This window comes from Hakea prostrata, chromosome 9, assembly GCF_041222555.1.
Source record: "Hakea prostrata isolate BN-2017 chromosome 9, UWA_Hpros_2, whole genome shotgun sequence".
Lineage (NCBI taxonomy): Eukaryota > Viridiplantae > Streptophyta > Magnoliopsida > Proteales > Proteaceae > Hakea > Hakea prostrata.
In genome coordinates, this window is record NC_142608.1 from 63935824 (window position 1) to 63954625 (window position 18802).

The following is an 18802-nucleotide window of genomic DNA, read 5'->3' on the forward strand; positions in this document are numbered from 1 at the left end:
GTAAAAGCAAGTTGGCTATAAAATGAAAGTCGAAGAAAAAATAGAACAAAAGAGAAACACAAGAAGAAAAAAAGGAAAGGAAGTAGAACGAGAGACTAAAGAGATTAAACAAAGCGGGCCCTTATCCAAACGAGCTGGCGAAGAAAAAAAAGTCTAAGAAAGAATGGAGAGAGAAAGAAAGAGAAAAGGGGATAGAACGGGAGAAAATAAAGAGGGAACAACGGGAGAGAGGGAAAAAGAGAGCAACAAAAGGAAGTCAACAAAAAGTTCAAGGAAGCCAAAGGAGAGATTAAAAGAGTAAAAAAACACACAAAAAAGAGAGAGAATGAAAAGGGAGATTAAACAAAAGAGTGTAAAAGGAAGATAGAGAGAGAAAGAGAGGGAAGAGAGATAGAGAAAGGTTGCAAAAAGACATCATAAACGAGTTTGAAGGGAAGAAGACACAGAGAGAGAGAGAGAGTAGAGAGACAAAATGAGAAAATAGATAGAGAAAGCAAAGGGGGAGCTTAATTTAGACAAAGAAATGAGAAAGGCAAGATAAGGTCAAAATACTAAAAGAGAGACAGAAAGAAGACAAGAAAGAGTGCGTGGAGGCTAATAAGAGAGAATTAAGTAAGACACAACGCAGAGGTAAGGGGAGTAAATGAAAAAAGAGACGAAACTAAAGAGGAGAAACGGAGCAAAGGGGCAAGCCCAATTTACACAAGGAAGAGCGAGAGAGAAAATAGGGCTTGTAAGAAAAGAGAGAGAAAAAAAACCAGAAAAAACACAAAAACTGAGAGACAAAATAAAAGAAAGCCAATTCATAAAAGGAAGAGAGAGGGAAGAACCTTTAAAAAAGAGAATGAAAAAGAGTGAGAGGAAAAGAGAGACAAAGAGAGAGAAGAAAGACGGAACCAAAGGGGAGCCTCATTCACAAGATTATCATTCAATTGCAAGATATCACAAAATGAGTTGGCAAAAAGGAATCCCAAGTGTTCAGATCCATCAAGACCTACAAGGTGCTTTTTGGAATCCCATGTGTTTGGAACCATCAAAGCCAACAAGGTGCTTTTCCCCATCTGAAACAGGTTCCTTCTTTCATGCATCTTTTCACATATAAAGACTTCAATAGCAGAAGGGGAAGTCCAATACATGGGAATCCCATACAGTTGATGCTGCCAGGGGAAGAGGAGGCAAGTCAAAGGGCATTTCTAACATGATTCATGATCTGGATCTGCCACATAATCATGAAAGACCATGAAAGCTCCTTCCTTATATGCCAATAACAGTAGGAGAAATAATCAATATCTGAAGGGTCACGACCATTTTCCCACCCTCACCCCCCCCCCCACAAGGAAAATGAATAAATTAAAACATAAAATTGAATAAGAAGCCTAGTCCCAATCAATGCGAGTTTTTTATAAAACCATGTTCCAAAACCTAGTTATATAAAGCAACAATCATGGCCTAGCATGATATCCAAGCGTGTAACTTCCAAAACTTTTGTGGAAATGATTTGGCCAGGCGTACCAACGAAGGTTATGAAATACATGCAAGTCCACAATCCATCTTCAAACATCCAGGGTAGACACCAGCAAATTAGATGTCTCATCATGAAACCGTAAAGTAACAACCAAGCATGAGAACTTCCTACTTCATATCATTTTCCGAGTAGCTTAAGAAAGAAAGTGTAATTCCAACTAAAAGGAAAGCTACATTTACCTTTTTTTGCAACAAGATGTGCTCTGAATGTTCTCCAATCTGAAGTTAATTTGTCAGAAGCATATTTCTTCCCTTTGGAACCATCTTTCCCTAGTGTGGATTCATCAACATTTCCTCATATAGAAATCACCACTGAATATACGACTAGCGTACGTTACAGATCTTGACGTATAGATCATGTAAACACATACAAATGTATAGTCACCTAAAACTAAAACAAGGGTAGAAATTTAAGAAAAAAGAGGGTACCATGTGTAATATGGGGAAATTCATTTATTCTTTCCCCAACGTTATATTTTCTTCAGAAACTCCAAAAGAAAGGTTCACCAAGAAAATTATACAAAATAAACAAATTTATAAGACCGGAAAGAGGAATAAATATTTTAACTTACAATGTAGTACTAGGTATAAAGAACCTAGTAAAAAGCATAAAAGACGGGGGTGGGGGTGGTTTTTCAATGGAGCTTTATATAATATGGTATTTCTATATATTTTCTCCATTTTCAATTCACAAAAACAACTTTCCAATAGGTAAACAAATCACAAACCCATTAAGTAGTTAGAGGGTACATATATGAGCACGAGACCCTACTCTAACACTAGAACATAATTTCAAGAAAAAAAATAGAGTAATGACAAAAATCTGGACACACAATCATGGTTAGCTCCCTTGCCCATCGGAATCCACTAAAGCATTGAAGTTTTGGAGGAAATTAATCGATAAGCACTCGTTCATCATTTCCCTAATCTCTAACTATTTTGTATTGAAAAAACAAAGACAAAAAATAATTCAAATTCACCGAAGAAAATTTGAACATGTCTTGTGGGAAAGGTCACATGAATCGTAACGGGTAATACGAAAAATGGATAGGAATGGGTACCGTCTTAAACTTAGATATTTCACCGCATACTAGTGATCACCTGTCCTAAAAGGCTCAAGAGCAATCTTCCATGGGATTTACTCCAAGAGTCCCCATTATAGCTACAAATGACTAAAAACTTCAAAACCGTGATCGACAATTAATAGGGAAATTGAAAAGTTAAATTCGTAGAGACACATGGAGGTTTAAGGCTTTCATATGTCAAGGCGATCGCTTTTAGAAAATAATGAGTTGGCAAAAAGTGATCATCCTTATGATTCACCGATCACAAACCAATTTACACCCTAAGAGTCCAAAACCAGACAGCTGGACTATTTCAAATTCATTGATCTTGTTGGGACCTATTTCCAACCATAAATAACAAAATTGATGGTACTTACCAATAGATACTTCATAAGAAAGATAGCCACCAGCTTTATCACTCAGAAATGATAACCCATGCCTAATTTCAGTAACAAGGACATGCCAATGCCCGGTACCTGTTATTCAAATTGTTAATGATAGGTTTTCAATAACAGTGAACAGGATAGGACATCATGCAGTGGATCCAATCTAGCTAGTGACTAGTCCAACAGGCTGATCATGAAACATTCATTCACCAGGCAGTTCTTTGCATTCAGTGATTTCCCATGGGTCAAATGAATGACAACTGCAATTTCAGTGTGTCCAACTTAAACTAACCATTCATAGGGCTTGACTATATAGAAACCTGATATCTATATGAATTGTATGATGAACAATAATGCAGTTTGATAGTGTAAAGGAAGTGCAACAAATACCTCTCTCGTCCGTCAAAAGAATAAGGGATATAACTTCTGGGTACAATCATTATCACCTGCCAATGATTGCAATAAAGTATCAGCTCTTTATTTCCTTGAAATGATTCCACTTGGGCTGCACATAAATATGGAAGAGTCATGGGTTTCAGATCTAACTTAATTGGGCAAACACAGGAAGAGATGCAAATCTGTAACATGAACCGAAGAACTGCCATGTTTGTTCACCTCAAGCTATATAATCTTGAATGATATATGAAATAATGTACACAAGAAACTCGTGCTGAAGAAGCAGAAATAACTCAGAGAAGGAAATACCTATAACTTACAACATTTGGCTCCAAAGAACGGTCAAAGCTAATCACGGGGCAATTGTGAACATCAATTCCTTGATAGTGAGCTTGTTCAACAGAGATTTTTATGTCTATATGCATTCTACTTGAATCAAATAGCCCAAAATGTGTTCTCCCAATATTGGACAAAAATGCAACCCAAATGAAAAACTGAAAGAACAAACAGAAGTTCCAACAGACCTATAAAAGTTGGGTTCAGCTGATGATAAGTTTGAGAGGGAATAAAAGTATTCGAAAATATAACAGGACCATCATCCCCCAACCCCCTCCAAGTTGTCAGAAAGGCAATAGGAACATCTAAAGTATAATTTCTTAACAAGATACAAAACAGGAAGAAAGGGATCAAAACAAGAGGAAAGAAAGAGATGGACATAGGTCAAACAGAGACATCGCTAAGAGAAAAGAGAGGGGAGAAATAGAGAAACTATTTTCTTTTTCTTTCCCTTCCCACGTTTAGGATCATAAGTTGCCCAAAGAGGACAACACCTTACAATGGAATCATGCTAAGTAAAAAAAAACACAAACACACACAGTTAGAAAAGAGACATCCATGAAACAGGACATACATCGATTAGACGATTCTTCTTCTACAATAGAAACTGAAGTTCAAACTTTAGGATTCCAACACCCTTAAGGTCAGGTTAGAGTTAATTTAGACTAACCTGGTGGAGAAAAAAAGATTCAATGGTGAGATAAATCAGCAACCTCAAGCAAATCAGCAGCTAGCACATCAGCACAACATTCCATCTGTTGCAATAAGAAATTTCAACCAATATTTTACTGAAAAATGAACCTCCATTTATTCAACAGATCTGATTTGCCCCCGTAGTTTTTATTTTTGTTTTTTAATTTTTAATTAATGCCAGGAGATCAAAAGATAGAAGAGGTTGTTATGTAATTTTCCTTCTAAACATTTTATAAGAGCTTGGCTGATCTAAATGGCAATTCAAGCCATACAGCCTAAAAGCAATCCTTGCAGATATACAGATCAGTATTGTGTCTCAGATTCTAGGACAAAAAATGTACCAAGATTTAGGATTAGCCTTAGGGACAAAATATGTAATCTTTTGGGCATGATTTTTGAGCTAGGGTCTGTTATATATAATTTGACGATAGGGGTTTTAATGACTAAAGTTAGGGCTTTGGATTGCAATTTGGTTGTTTAGAATAATTAATGTTTTGGCTAAACAGTCTAGGATACTTAGTATGGGAATTGGGCGTTTAGTATTTAGAGTTTATGGTTTCACGTTTGGGTCCAGCTCTAGCATTGCGGTTTTGTGTTTTAACTTTTAGGAGTTATGATTATGAATTATAGATTTATGGTCTAGACATCAAGGTTTGAATGCTTCCAGGCTGGGTATTTTAGATTAAGGATTTCGAGGTTTTAGTTTAAGTCATTGGTTAAGGTTCAAATTTATGATATTAGTTGGGACATAATGCTTTTATACTTTAACGTCAAGGCTTCATCATTTGAAGCACATGATATTAAATAGGATTTTTTTTTTTTTTTTTTGGGGGGGGGGGGGGGTTCATGCCTACGGTTACAATGGCTTTTAGGTTTTTGGGTATCAGATTTAGTATTCTTTTTGGGAATCATCTTTATTTTTTTCTTTTTTGGTCTTTAGCTTTAAAAATATTTTCATTATTCTTTCGGATGAATAAAAAAATTTGTTACCAAAGGAAAGAAGGGTAAGAGGAAAATCCCTCAAAGAAGAGAGAGATACGAAGGCAAAAAAAAGGCCAAGCAGAGACATTGCAAAAAAGCAGAGACAAGGTTTGAAGAAAGAGAGAGAGAGAGAGAGAACGAGAATGAGTGTGAAGAGAGATACAATGAGGGGTATAACAAAGACATCATTAGAGAGGGTTTGAAGAAAAAGAGAGAGAGAGGCACCATAAATGAATCAACATATTGCTGCAACGAAGAAACTGAATTCAAAAACTCCTACGCCAGCACCTCCATCAATGCCATTTTAACAATCTTTTCAGCAGAGCAATAAGAAGAAAACTGGAGGAGGAGTTGGCACTTCAACACTGTCCAACCGGGTGAACACAGAGCTTTGGTAACTGTTAATAGTGGTAGTAGCTTTAATATGGTGTCTGAAGAATTTGCAAAAAAAGGATGATTTTAAAATCAAGAGCCATCCCCAAACCCTAGAGAGTGTCTCCCTTGTAAATGGTGAAGAATTAGAAGTCACTCAATAAGTGCCTAGTTCCCATCAGTCTCCATTCCTATTCAGACAAGATATGGTGTGATGTAGCACGCGAATGTCTAACATTATTCTAGGGAGAGGCTGGTTATATGATATCTGATAACGACGTTACTATCATTGGGAGAGACAACAAGTGTAAGTTCATGCACAATGGCTTGAGAATTGTACTCCTAATCTTAGACACACTAGCAAAGATCTAGAAGAAGCAGGCCCTCAAAGCAACTAAGGAGGACTGCAATACCAAGACACAACACTTAGTAGATCCTCAATCTAAAGGACCCAGTCAAAAGAACAACTAAGACATCACCACTAGCTCCAAGCCCAAGGCTCCACAACCAGATGGTGTACCCTCTTCCTCCAGTGAAGGTGCTAGAAGAGATTGACAAGACTAACATAGGAGTTGAAGATCCCGTCGATGAGGTACCCACTACACCAGTGGTTCCCTACTTCCCTATGCCCTTAGCATCAAGGACAGAGTATTGTTGCCCACAAATATCAGGACCGTACCAGCACCAATCCTATGTGAAACTGGCCCTTCTTTGGGTCTCAATTTCCTTCTAGACAAGATACTATAAACATTCTAGGGGTGATATCTCCAGTTAGTTATGATAAAGGTGTTGACAAAGAAAGGCTCCAAGGGCATGGCTATTGACTCCATTCTTCCTCTTAGGGCTCCTTACACTTTAGGCCCCCAGGATTGAAGATTGAAGATTGAAGATTGAAGATTACATTGCCACTAGTCCAATTTCACCAAGATTTTCTGTCAAGGAAAGATGCAAGCAGAAACATGCCTACTACTTTCTTCCCACTGCAAGATAAGATGACAAATCCCCATGCAACCCCACCAGAGGGTTGACCCTATAGCACATGACAAGCACATTTATTAGCAGATGAAGGTTTTAAAGAAGGGGAGAACTGATGCTACCTGGGTTGGACCCCTAAAAAATTGGGCCCAGAAATCCAGACCCAAGAAGCTTCCTAAAGTTGGCTGAACACTTCAAAAGGTATTTTAGTAATTTCCCAGCCCCTTTTTGGGCTGAATATGGGTCATGATTTACTTCCCATGATCCTAGGTTTAGGGACCTACTTTTAACTCCCTCTTTTTTTTCATTTTGGCCTTGCAATTGTGAGTTTTATACGAGTTTTAGATGAATTCAGTGAGTTAGTAGGTTGGGATAAGGATCCTTATCTTAAGGGACTTTATCTCTTACAATTCTTCTGAAAATAGTAATTAAGTTCTTATTTAATAAAGTATTTGTTAACTTGAAGTCCAAGTAGTTGGATCCCTATTAGGTAGGGAATCCTTAGTTAAGTCACTATCGGTTTTGAAGGCTACAAATAGCCTACTCAATGGTGATAAGGTAAGTATTGAGAGAAAAGGTACGTCGAACCGTTAGAGAAAATGTACGTAGAAGCAAGTTCGAGAGAACATGAGAGTTGAAAAAATATAGAACAAAAGAGAAACACAAGAAAAAAAAAAGGGAGATAGAACAAGAGAGACTAAAGAGATGAAACAAAGGGGCCCCTTATCCAAATGAGCAGCGAAGAAAGAAAGTGGAAGAAAGAATGGAGAGACAGAGAAGGAAAAGGGGACAGAACGGGAGAGAATAGAGAGGGAACAAAGGGAGAGCGTAACATCCAAGTGAAGAAGTCTCAGATGATGGTCAAACGACTAAACGTGCAATTCAACAAAGACATAGTTATACCTTGGCGTCTTTATTCTTGCTCTGAAAAGATACTTCCTGGGTGAAGCTTTCCGTGGCGGCTTTACAAACCTACAATAGTTTGAGAAGGGCATGCAAAAGGAAGAGATTCCAATATCAGAGAACGAGTCCCAAACAAACAAAACCGAAGAAGACAAAGAAGGCTCTGCCATTAGCTCTTAAGAACATGAACTGATGAAATGAACTTGCATAGTAGTGGCAAGTAGAACACAATGACAACAGCTTGTGTACATTTGGGAAAACCAACCTCCAGGTAAAAGAGGCATCCCTCACCCTACTCCTATAAAGGGTAGTAGCAGCAGCAACAGTCAGAGTGGAAAAGCTTCTGTCGGTCTTCTTCCGATTCCATCGACAATCATACCTGATGATCTTGAGAAGAAAGGGGATTGATTGTAGCACAGAAAGGGGATTGGTTTGTAGCACAAAACCTTCTTGTCCGACATATAACAATACATAATTGCATATGGAGCCAGTTTATACATCTTATATAGAACCCATGGATGTCAACTGAAAAACAACGTTTTCCTGTTTTGTTTTTCTTCTATCCTACCATCCAATCTACCTGATTGAAGAAAACTGGCCATCGCTGTAACCTAGTAGAGAGGACAATAATATGCAGGTAGCAATTGAGCAATAAGTAGCAGTACATACACAATATGCATGACTCAAACAATAACATTTTAAATTTATTGTAAAGTAGGAACAAAAGAATGAGCTGACCTGAGCTTCTCCACTGGAGCACAACTAAGATCTATATTGCATATAGGACAGCAATCTGCCTGCTCATCTATAAGCTTCTTATAAATGCACTTCCTACAAACTGGCCTTAAAAGGATACAAGTATCAGATTAAGACAACGAAAAGTCAAAATAGAATATAAATCATTTCCATGTGCATGTGGGAAAAAGGACAAAAACCCAAGTTAGATACATTGCAATGGACAGGCATCCAAATACAAAGCAAAGCAACTTAATCAAACTACCACTGTACCAAAGTTACAATTACAATGATTTTTCAATGAAATAAAATAATAATCAAGGGATTTTCATCTGTTGAATAACTTAATTAGACTCGACATGTTTGACCTCAAAAATCAGAGGTATTCTGCATAAAGCAAACTGAAAGCATGGAAGAACAAATTTTTTGCTTCAAGATGAGAAGTATGAGTAAGAAAACTGAAACATACTTGATTCATTAGGTATATCTTTTTTATTCGGCTACTTGCTTGTTTTTAAACAATCACCACAAGCTTCCAGTGTTGTTTGTGCCTGCATGCACCAGTTTGGTAAGTTCAATTGTACCAGCAGATTGAACATTAGAAAGAAGATACAGCAATCTTTCATACTCCCTTCCCCTTTCTCAGGAGAAGATCAATTTTGTAGGCTAAGAGAAACTCACAGAACAGTAACGCGAGATAAACCCATGCACATGGCAATGATGTAAAATACAAACCCAGCCAGCTCATAGGAACGTATGAATGCAGAATGAGAACTGAAGTTCATGTAATCAAGCGCGAGAATATACTGAATACGATAATGCAATGTAATACAAATATAGGAATAATTATTTACCCCAAAAAAAAATTATATATATATAGGAATAATTGTAAATAAGGAACGGCTACCCCATAGAAACACAGTCTATAAGAAATAAGAAAAATCTCATGTAACCGGAGAATATGAAGGAACAGTATCTAAATAGTTTGGAAGAGTTGAAATTGAAAGATGACAAATCAGAGTTGAAGAGACCCATAGGTATGAAGACATTCTGATATGGTTGGAGCTTCCCTCAATAACTTGTCGAAGAGAAGGCATGCCATGCGCAGAGCAAGAGTGTCCCTCAGGAGCTTCACTACCTGTCTCACCAGTCCCCAAACCTCACAAATTGTCAGACTAGTTTCACTGACGTACCAATAAGCTAGATGCATGTCACCAACAGACAAGAAAACCTGAGATTAGCGGTTCATATTTCCTTCTCTGCAACAACATTAGAAGACAAAACCATGAGAATTACCTAAAGAGATACACAACAAGATGAAAGCACGACGGAAATCTACGCAAAAACAAACCAATTATTTGCTCAACATGTGGTGTACGAGTAGGAGACTTCACTTCTCAATCCGTCGTCGGAGTGAGATAGAGATCAATCATCAGCGGTGGTTTACAAATGTAAAGGAAATATAAGGAGCGTCAACTCAAATTCTGAATCTTCATCACCCAATTCTCCTCCCCCCCCCCCCCCCCAAAAAAAACCAAAAAGAACATTTGAGAAATTTCCATAAAGCTGAGGCAGCATCCATTCCCTCTCCAACAACAGATGCACACTTTCTTTTGAGCACAAAATGACATTATCGGTCAATATAAAGACAAAGACCCCCCCCCCAAAAAAAAAAAAAAGAAAAGAGCAGACTCAGCAACACCCCATTACCTTACTAATATCAAACAACCCAAGTTCCCCCCTCTACTACCAACTGCACTCAACTTCTAACTCAAAAACAAGGTTCATGAATGAGACACCTTTCAAGGAAAGATGACAAAACATAAAGGCACCATTAACAGCAAGATTTGTGCAAGTACAGTCAAGAGATTATGTAGTAGAAAAGGTGAATGCCTATACCATCTGTCAATTGTTTTCCAATTTTCAATTAAAATCCATAAATTTCCCACTTCCAACTTCTAACCAACATGCGTTTTCCTCTTGAGTATTAGGCAACCTTCGTGGCACTTTGACATTCGTGGAACTAACACTCCCCCTAATACTATAATAATAAGAAGAATTTATTAAACCCAGAAGGAAAGAAAAATTATAAACAAACTAATCAAATCGCTACTCACATCCTATCCCAATACAATGAGTAATCAAATCTCTGCTGAGATATTTATTTTTCCTTACCTTCCAGGAAACATCCTGGGAGCCCTTTTAACAGTTTCTGCGACCACGGTAACATTTGCTGGGTCAACAATATCAGACTAAAGAGATACACCCAACTCCTCCCACTTCTAAAGAGATTCTCTGTTGAGTTGGGCCCCTGCCTCTTTACTTCCTCCTCTCCTTGTTGCTCCCCTCTCTTCACTTGCAAGGCAGTTCTTTGCATTCAGTGATTTCCCATGGCTCAAATGAATGACAACTGCAACGTCAGTGTGTCCAACTTAAACTAACCATTCATAGGGCTTGACTATATAGAAACCTGATATCTATCTGAATTGTATGATGAACAATAATGCAGTTTGATAGTGTAAAGGAAGTGCAACAAATACCTCTCTCGTCCGTCAAAAGAATAAGGGATATAACTTCTGGGTACAATCATTATCACCTGCCAATGATTGCAATAAAGTATCAGCTCTTTATTTCCTTGAAATGATTCCACTTGGGCTGCACATAAATATGGAAGAGTCATGGGTTTCAGATCTAACTTAATTGGGCAAAAACAGGAAGAGATGCAAATCTGTAACATGAACCGAAGAACTGCCATGTTTGTTCACCTCAAGCTATATAATCTTGAATGATATATGAAATAATGTACACAAACTTGTGCTGAAGAAGTAGAAATAACTCAGAGAAGGAAATACCTATAACTTACAACATTTGGCTCCAAAGGATGGTCACAGCTAATCATGGGGCAATTGTGAACATCAATTCCTTGATAGTGAGCTTGTTCAACAGAGATTTTTATGTCTATATGCATTCTACTTGAATCAAATAGCCCAAAATGTGTTTTCCCAATATTGGACAAAAATGCAACCCACATGACAAACTGAAAGAACAAACAGAAGTTTCAACAGACCTATAAAAGTTGGGTTCAGCTGACGATAAGTTTGAGAGGGCCTTCACGTATCTTTCAAGATCCCCATTTCTTTAAGTCCTCTTTGCAGTATTTCAACCTACAACTCAAATGAACTCACTTCATTTAACATAGCTTACATTATGTATTAGAAAAGAAGTACCTCATCTTCTTAATGCCCACGAAATTTTTTAACACAGAGACAGACAAAAGAAGTAGAATAAGAACAGTGAGAAGACAGTGAAGAGTAGTTTTGTTAAAAGATCATTGAATAAAAGTATTCAAAAATATAACAGGACCATCATCCCCCAACCCCCTCCAAGTTGTCAGAAAGGCAACAGGAACATCTAAAGTATAATTTCTTAACAAGATACAAAATAAGGAAGAAAGGGATCAAAACAAGAGGAAAGAAAGAGATGGACATACGTCAAACAGAGACATCGCTAAGAGAAAAGAGAGGGGAGGAGTCCAGCAGAAATGCATAAATTTATTCAAAATAAAAAGAAAAAAAAAAATCAATCATATATTTCATAATCATACTCTGACCATACCATCATTGAACTTGATAGGTATTATGTATTTGTATATGGAATTAAAGAGATAATTCAACAATCTTATGCAGAGAGCTCAAAATCACCATTATTGCAATCAGAAAGCCCTTGCAATTTTTTTACTAATAGAAACTTCAAAATAGATTAAAATAACTTATCTTTGCTGACTCCAAGTTCATAATCCACAAGGAAGAACAGCTATATATATAAAAATATATGAATTTGCAACAAAAAGGGTTTGTGTTATACTCTGTTATGCGCTTATCATTCAAGTAATCCGTTCACTTTATGCACCCAATTTCCTCTCCTGGTTGTTTATAAACCAAAGTGAAGTCTAACAGCCTATGTGTGCAGCCATTAATAAGGAATGGGTATTCGTGCTATACTCTGTCATGTGCTTATCATACAAGAATCCATTCACTTTAGGCACCCAATTTCCTCTATTCTGTTGTTCATATACCAAAGTAGTTTACCAGCCTATGTGTGCAGCCATTTATAAGGAATGGGGAAACAAACCAGTCCAGTTAGAGATGATGATGAATACAAATAACTTTTCAAATATAAATAGGAAGAAGAAAAAAAGCCCTAGATCAGAAATATAGGAGAGCCCCAAATGAGAGGAAAACAAATATAGGAAGGTTGATGATGGTCTTTGGAAAAATCATCAATGAAACAAGATGCATGATGCAAAATCTTCTCTTCACATATTATTATGGACATATGCACATATTTCTGAAGCTTTTGAAACTATTCTGTCTCTATTACATGGATTTACATATGTTAACATCAGAAAGTAGGAACAGTAGCAGGAAGAGAGTCCAATTTTTGGCTTATTTTGTTTCTTTTTCATTTTTCCATTTCGATCACTGGAACCCCAATAACTGAGATGCGCATAAACTAACAAAACAGAACTGCTTGCCTTATCTAGTAACAACCAAGACATTCAAGACATACAACATTTAAAGAAATAAAAATAAAAAAGGAAAACTCATAACTAATATCCTTAAAAGTGGGAAACGCTCCACAACTTAGGTTTTCTGAAGAGACCTACCAATAGTTTCAACAAGTAAGAGAAATCAAAAAGGAGAAAAGAGGGATGGGCAAGGAAGAATGCATCGATGTTTCATCCGGTACCCATTTGGGGTCCTTTTGCAAGGAAAATGGAATAGTCACCTGTGTTCTGCCATAAGTTGCTTTTACTCCAAGGAATGTGGAGCATCTAATTTGGTATTCCACACTCAAATTCCTCTGCCTCCAACATGGGAAGTGGAGAACTGTCTCTGTAGTCTGTATAAGATACAAAAAAATAAAAATAAAAAGGATATGAAAGCTGATGCACTGTTCAAACAGCCACACCATTGTCTTCCTTGAATATCATCTTTCCATGAATTATCCTATGGGTATGAGAATTCAAATCCAATCCATTAGTATAACGAAACATGATCATATAAGAACAGTTTCTGCCAATATATTAGCTAGGGAGAAACAATGTAGCACAAGTTCTGGAAGGCAAGCTTAGGAAAAATCTATTCTGCTTGTCTTACAAAGTCAAAAGGCATAAGAGCTTCAACTTTAACCATGCATACATCAAGTTTTCTTTTGATACAACACATTTGGAATAGTATATGGACAAGTGCATCACTGCCAAAGTTCTAACTCTCAGTTCAACATCTCTACATTCATCACCATAGCAAGAATCCTAAAATTTTAACAAAAAGAACTGTAGAATTCTATGACCTAGCTGAAATTAATAGAAACCTAGAAATTGTCTCAAAGTCTAGATAAGAATCAAATGTTGTAAAACTTAAAAAAGACTGGGAATCACAAGGCAACCAGAAAATTAAATTCCCATTATTAACCACTCTTAAAATGCATTTGGATTTTCCTAGTCCGGAAGCAACCAATTAAAATAAATAGCTACAACATCCTAGACATGGCATCTGAAGGGGTTTACGCCGAAAGAGACATGGAATCCTAGACTGGGAAATTTATGCTTAAAGGATCAAGGGATCCTCAAGGAGAAAAAATTCATTGTGAAGAAAGACAGTGCAAGAAGCATACTAATAAAAAGTAGAATAATATTTGTGTGATAAAATCTTCCGCCAACAATTGTTTCCTTCTATTCTTCTTCCTTACTCGGGTAAAATTGAAGAGTTCACCACTAAAAATCAAAACATGTTAATTAATTAACAAGAAAAAAAGAGCATTTCATCCGCTACCCATTTCCTGATCATGATCTCTCTTTTTTGTCTCCACAGTAACACCCCTGCTCCTCCATTCCAATTAGCAAAACCAACGATTTAACACTCAAAAGGACATCCACTGTTTAAAATCAGAACCAAATTGAGAAAATTCGTACAGGAATAATGGCCATTAAAATAAATAGATTATTGAAAATGCTACTAAACACTCATATTTGCAACATAAATTATAAATCCCACTAAAAGAACCTACCTTTTGTCTCGCTTTTCCTCAAAGAAAGAAAGATTGGCAGCATTGGAGTAGATTCGCACTGAAAAACCTAAACGTTACTGTAGGTGCAGCAAATCCTTGGCAGCATCTCATTACTCTGCCTCAGATTTGGCATAAAAAAAATAGGAACACTTGAATTTATTATTTTATCAAGTAAAAACCATAGTTAAAGATTAGATAGAACGCAATGCCCATTAGAAAAATAATAATAATAATAATAGAAGTGTAAGGAAAATGAAAGAAGATAAGAAAGGGGGATATGACCATGGAATCACCACCAATCAACTAATGGATCACCACAATAAGGGCTGGAATGTTGTGAATCACCCAAGAACTAGAAGCCAAAAAGCCAAATCTTATTCACCATAAATCATGGACTGATAAAGAACTTTATGACTATTTAAAGAAAATTAGAACTTCAATCAATATCAGTTACAGAAAATCTGGAGGTAGAAATCCTAAATCACAACCTAGGATACTTCTACAAAACTGGAAAACTCGTAGTATGGTGTAACCTGAACCATAGTTCATTCAATGTTGAACCCACTTCTTGTGGCTATGCTTATAACCCTCCTTGTTCTGCACCTAATTATTTTCATGGCTTCCCAACATTCAGAGCATTAAGGCATAGTCAGAAAGTCATTTACATGGCCCACATAGGAAGGACTTCTTCTTCCATCTTTTGCCATGTCACAATTCCAACACTTGTATAGGTAGGGCACACCACAGCCTAGAACCTTTTAAATTTCAGAAGCATATTCAAATATGTCAGTAATCTCCCTTCCATTTTCAGCTATCCAATTGTGTTTAACAAACTTTTTTGCTGAGTATATCATTTTGAACCCCTTTTTTTCGGAAACAACAAAAAGATAGAACCCAATATCATGCCATGAGGCCCATGACCTATTCTGTTTTCCCTAAACTAGACATGTGAGCAGGGGACTACTTGCACACTAAATTTAGGCTCCCGATTGCAGCCCATAAGAGAGGGGGAGGAAATTCCATTTAGGACTCTCGAGGTAGCCACATTTATTAAATCTCAAAAAAAATCCATTACCAATTACAGTTGGAAAGTGAATCAGGCTCATCGACCAAAAGATATCCCCATCTGAAGTTTACAACAAAAAGATCACATTTAGGACTCCCTGAGGTAGCCACATCTCCTTTTTTTTTTTCTTTTTTAACTTAACGGGACATATTGATTATCAAGATGCCACCCCTTCCCATTAATGTTTTTCCCCCATTTACAGAAAAAACTGCTTTGTCCATACCACCATTTTTATACTCTTATTCCTAACTTCCTCCATGAATTACATCCGTGTCACTCTCTTCAGTATTACCTTTACTTCTCCGTACTAAAAACCCCCTCTTTGATAATCAAGTGAGAACACCAAAAATACCCTCCCTTTTCCTTTATTCTTCTTTTCCTTACCAAATCTCATCCCCTCTCTTTTTTCCTTCCACTGTCTAGCTACCAACTGCATCTCCTTCCCCCTTTTTCCTCCTACTTTCTAGCTACTCCACTCCTTCCTTACCACTTCGCCTACATACACCCAACTCCTCCCACTTCTAAAGAGATTCTCTGTTGAGTTGGGCCCCTACCTCTTTAGTTCCTCCTCTCCTTGTTGCTCCCCTCTCTTCACTTGCCTCCTATCTTTACTTTTCACTTTATTTAATTTTAAAAAACGAGACCTCGCCTCCCCATTTCCTCTCCTCTCTTTCTCTCCAACCAAAACCCTCTCTTCACATCCTCCCTAGTCCCTACCCACATATTTCCCTTCCCAATCTCACTAACTCATCCTCTCAAATCCATATCACCACCAAACCCCTCATTCTTTCTTCTTCCTAAGGAAAGTGTGGAGAGGAACAACTAAAAAGGAAGAAAGAAGAGGAAAACAACTAGCAAATTTTTCAGACCTCTTTAACTGTCCCAACTCAGATGCACACACACCCCACTGGTCCCAGATAGATATTCGGCACTCTTCGTTTCCATTTTTATTCCATTTTATTATATGCCTTGCCAATTTAGTTGGTTATTATTATCAAAACTTTAGTTTGTCTATGTTAATTACTTTGAAGTGGTCTAGTTGTAATTTAAAAATTCTGGGATGGCTAACACTTTAATCCTGCAAAGAGGAGCATCATTTGTGATCCAATACCCTGATCCTATTCACAAGGCAAGGATAAGACAAAGATGATGAAATGGGTACAAATCTTCACAGGCACATCTACAGTGAAGCTTTATGAAAAGGATACCACGTTTCTCAGATGGAATAACAGTCAACAAAAGATATTCATGCTGGAACTTATCCAATAATGTAAATAGCTAGCACTATTTGTTTGATTCTGATTGCTCCATAGGTTCTGTACCCTAGTGTCATACTAGTTTCATCTTTCTCTTGAAATAAGATTGCTAATTTTACTATTCAAAAATAATCTGAAACAGTCATAACTTACCTTATCGACAAGACAAGATTAGCCACTGCATTGCTCCGTTCCGTACAGTAAACATGGAAGGGGGAATTGAATTGTTCTATGGAAAAATAGTCGGAAGGCCGTATTCTGCTTCTGACTGTAGATTTGAGGAAAACTGAATGCTGATGTGGATTGTGGGTGAATTGGGTTTGTTCATTGTTTATGCTTTCTCCTTCTCCTTTTTCCTGTGTCTCTGTCTAATCCAATAATTATAATTCATGCAACTTTTTCTTGTTGTTTACTGGTAAATAATGTTATTAGAAACCCTAAGATGTGGGAATAAATAATATTAATAGGAGATTCAAGCAATAAATGGAAACACTGGTTTCTTTTTTTTTGTCACAGTAACTAGTAAGGCATTACCTAAAAATTTGCCACTTCATATTACAAAATTATAGGAACAGATTCTGTCATACCTAGATGACACTCCATGCTTTTCCCTTAGACCATAAGGCATTCCAATACATTTATGTAAGTAGCGAAGTTGCAAACAAGCATCTTGATCCAACTGTATTTAACCAATGTAACATGAGCGATAGCATTAAATGAATCCAATCAATAGCATGTAGAATGTTGTCCATGATGGAAAAAATTTAGATATCACCTACACACTTATCACGAGATCTTACAGGATTTGATTCATGAGATAATTAACAAAAGATGAACCCCACTTACCTGAGGACTCATAATGAGACAGCAAGAAGCATCATTCCAACCACAAAAAATTTGTTTAGTTTGACAGACCCGTCTGCTCCGGGTTTACGTAGCCATAGCAGGGGTGTCAGGAGTATCCTTGGCATCAAGAGGACTGAGCTTATATGGGATAAATGGGGTAACTCAAAAGTGCAAACAAAGCAGGCATATTAGCAGCCTTGAACCAGGTAAACCACGGGCTTGCAATTTGACCCAAGTTCCTAAGCTAACATGAGACAAAGCAGATTTTAAGCTGCAGCAGTTAGGAAAAGCACACTTGAGTTTGCAGAGAAATGTGATGCATCAGACAAGAGCGATGGATAAGTAGATGAGATAATGACAGGTGATAAAATTAATATTAGGAGAACAATGACATATTTTCAGTTTCTAAAATATGATATGGATCTATTGAAATATTCAGCAACTGAATGATTTAGATAGAGCACCCTTGACCACACTCTAGAACAGATTAAAATCACAGACAAAATGCAAAACGAGTAAGAAGGACTTTATGTTGAAGAATGCGGGAATCTTCATTAAAAACACATAAATCTAAATTTAATTTTTTATCCGAAACATGTAGGAAAGAGATGAACGAAAACGATCGTTATACCTGAAACTGGGACAGAACCAGATAGAAGCCAAGCTTCTTCAACGACGGATCACCAGGTCGCTACTAGAAGAAAGGGTTAGCGACTTGATAATAAGTATGTCTCCAGCTCTCACCGCCGTATTTGGCATAGTCAAGGCAATAAGAGAATCGCTAGTGGTCCACCCCTACGACAACCCCCAAAGTACTTTTCCCCAGCCACTTCACAAAGTAAGACGCAATTCGATCCCCAAGCTCCGTTGTCACAAAAAGCAAAGAAAAACGATACAACAATCAGCCAGATCACCTCGCTCGTGAAAGCCGAAAACACTATCGTCCCTATAGATAATCGAGGGGAGAGACGGAAGACGACGAAGAAGAAAAAAACAAAGGAAGATCTGAAACCTTCGGATTTCCTGTTTCTGGAGATTTATATTAGGAGAAGTGATATCTTTTGGGAAAGAGAGATACACGAAGGCTATGAAGAGTGGCGAAACTAGCCATGGTGGATAGAACGAGAAAACCTTAAATGCTAAATCAGTCTATTGAACTTAGGAAAGAATAATCGAACAATGACTAGAATGGCGAGAAAT

At 37.2% G+C, this 18802-nt stretch overlaps 2 long non-coding RNA genes across 17 annotated transcripts; both read right to left on the reverse strand.

Moving 5' to 3' along the window:
- Positions 1-1662: 1662 nt before the first annotated feature.
- LOC149006079 (uncharacterized) lies at positions 1663-4252 on the reverse strand. The gene is made up of 3 exons (XR_016175512.1): positions 3365-4252; positions 2966-3064; positions 1663-1836 (listed from the first exon to the last, which is right to left on the reverse strand). It is a non-coding gene; the product is annotated as an uncharacterized LOC149006079 (long non-coding RNA).
- A 122-nt stretch (positions 4253-4374) lies between these two features.
- On the reverse strand, positions 4375-17669 carry LOC149006080 (uncharacterized). 16 transcript variants are annotated; one of them, XR_016175498.1, is made up of 11 exons: positions 17603-17669; positions 17344-17435; positions 14435-14549; positions 13154-13267; positions 11433-11529; positions 10906-10961; positions 10541-10775; positions 8369-9624; positions 7896-8241; positions 7631-7699; positions 4375-4461 (listed from the first exon to the last, which is right to left on the reverse strand). It is a non-coding gene; the product is annotated as an uncharacterized LOC149006080 (long non-coding RNA). The 16 variants fall into 16 exon arrangements; XR_016175507.1 differs by lacking the exon at positions 17603-17669 and having other exon boundaries at positions 8369-8916; positions 9559-9624; positions 17344-17591; XR_016175504.1 differs by lacking the exon at positions 17603-17669 and having other exon boundaries at positions 8369-8916; positions 9397-9624; positions 17344-17591.
- Between the last annotated feature and the right edge of the window lie 1133 nt (positions 17670-18802).